The sequence below is a fragment of the Otolemur garnettii genome, unplaced genomic scaffold (assembly GCF_000181295.1).
Source record: "Otolemur garnettii isolate 467f Iridium unplaced genomic scaffold, OtoGar3 scaffold00212, whole genome shotgun sequence".
Taxonomy (NCBI): domain Eukaryota; kingdom Metazoa; phylum Chordata; class Mammalia; order Primates; family Galagidae; genus Otolemur; species Otolemur garnettii.
Window position 1 is genome coordinate 892,699 of NW_003852607.1, and position 1,179 is coordinate 893,877.

Here is a 1,179-nt window from a genome sequence, read left to right on the forward strand (position 1 = left end):
AAAAAAAAAAAATTTGCTGTGAGCTAGATGCTATGGCTTTCTATCAGGGGTGACAAAGTGAGATGGTCTCAAAAAAGAGAGAGAAAAGGACACGTTAAATTGACATGATGGAAGCAGGCTACTGGCTGCAGCTGTATGGTCAGAGGCTGGAGGGGCTGGAGGCTCACTGGAGCTCAGGAACTGACACTGTAGTGAACCTCACTTTGCCCACCTGGTTCAAGGCTGTGGGAGTGGAGCCAGCTCACTAGAATTCACAGACCATTCCCTGACGTACTGCTGGGTCAGAGCTTTTCCTCAAGACAAAGATCCTCAAAAGTGGGTGCACTTTCCTACCAAATCATGACAAAAATGCCCCAATCTTGAGAAGCCTAGTCTGAGCATCCTCTTCCAACTTCAAGACGGCAGCCTGGGTGTCTAAGTCACGTGTCAAGTAAATATCTTAGAAGCAAGGGCCTCTCCAAGCTAGAAGGGCTTAGCGTGGTGAGGCCAGTCCAAATCACATGCACATATAGGAAACTGACTTCACTGCCATACATCCTAGGCTGTTTGTTAGCCTATTCTGACGTTAGGTTCCCTACTTAACTTAGTAATTTTACTGTAAGGAAAGGAATTCCTAGTCATCTATCTGGGTAACCAAGAGTTTAGATACCAATCCCAATGGGAGTCTCCACTCAAAGACTGTTCCATCTCAGCCATACTCAGTGGCTGGGTCCCAGAAGTTACATGCACTGTGGCAGTTGTTTCTCATTCTACACATTAGAGAAGACTCCCAAATGTGAGGTCACCATGTGGACCACCACCATCGTAGGATGATGGAGCCATCATAACCCTGCACACAGTCCACCTACCCAGCGCGTCCCACTCCTGGCTACTGAAGGAGGGGAGCAGACAAAGGACACCTGGAAACCCCTCAGTAGAGTGCAGTGGCATCACAGCTCATAACAACCTCAAATTTGGGGCTCAAGAGCTCCTTTTGCCTCAGCCTCCTGCGCAGCTGAGACTATAGGTGTTCCTCAAAACACCGGGATAGTTTTTCTATTTTTAGCAGAGGGTTTTATTCTTGCTCTGGCTGGTCTGGAACTCCTGAGCTCAAGCAGTCTACCCACCTCAGCCTTCCATAGTGCTAGGATTAAAGGCATGAGCCATCTTGCCTTTGAAACTCTTTTTTTTTTTTTTTTT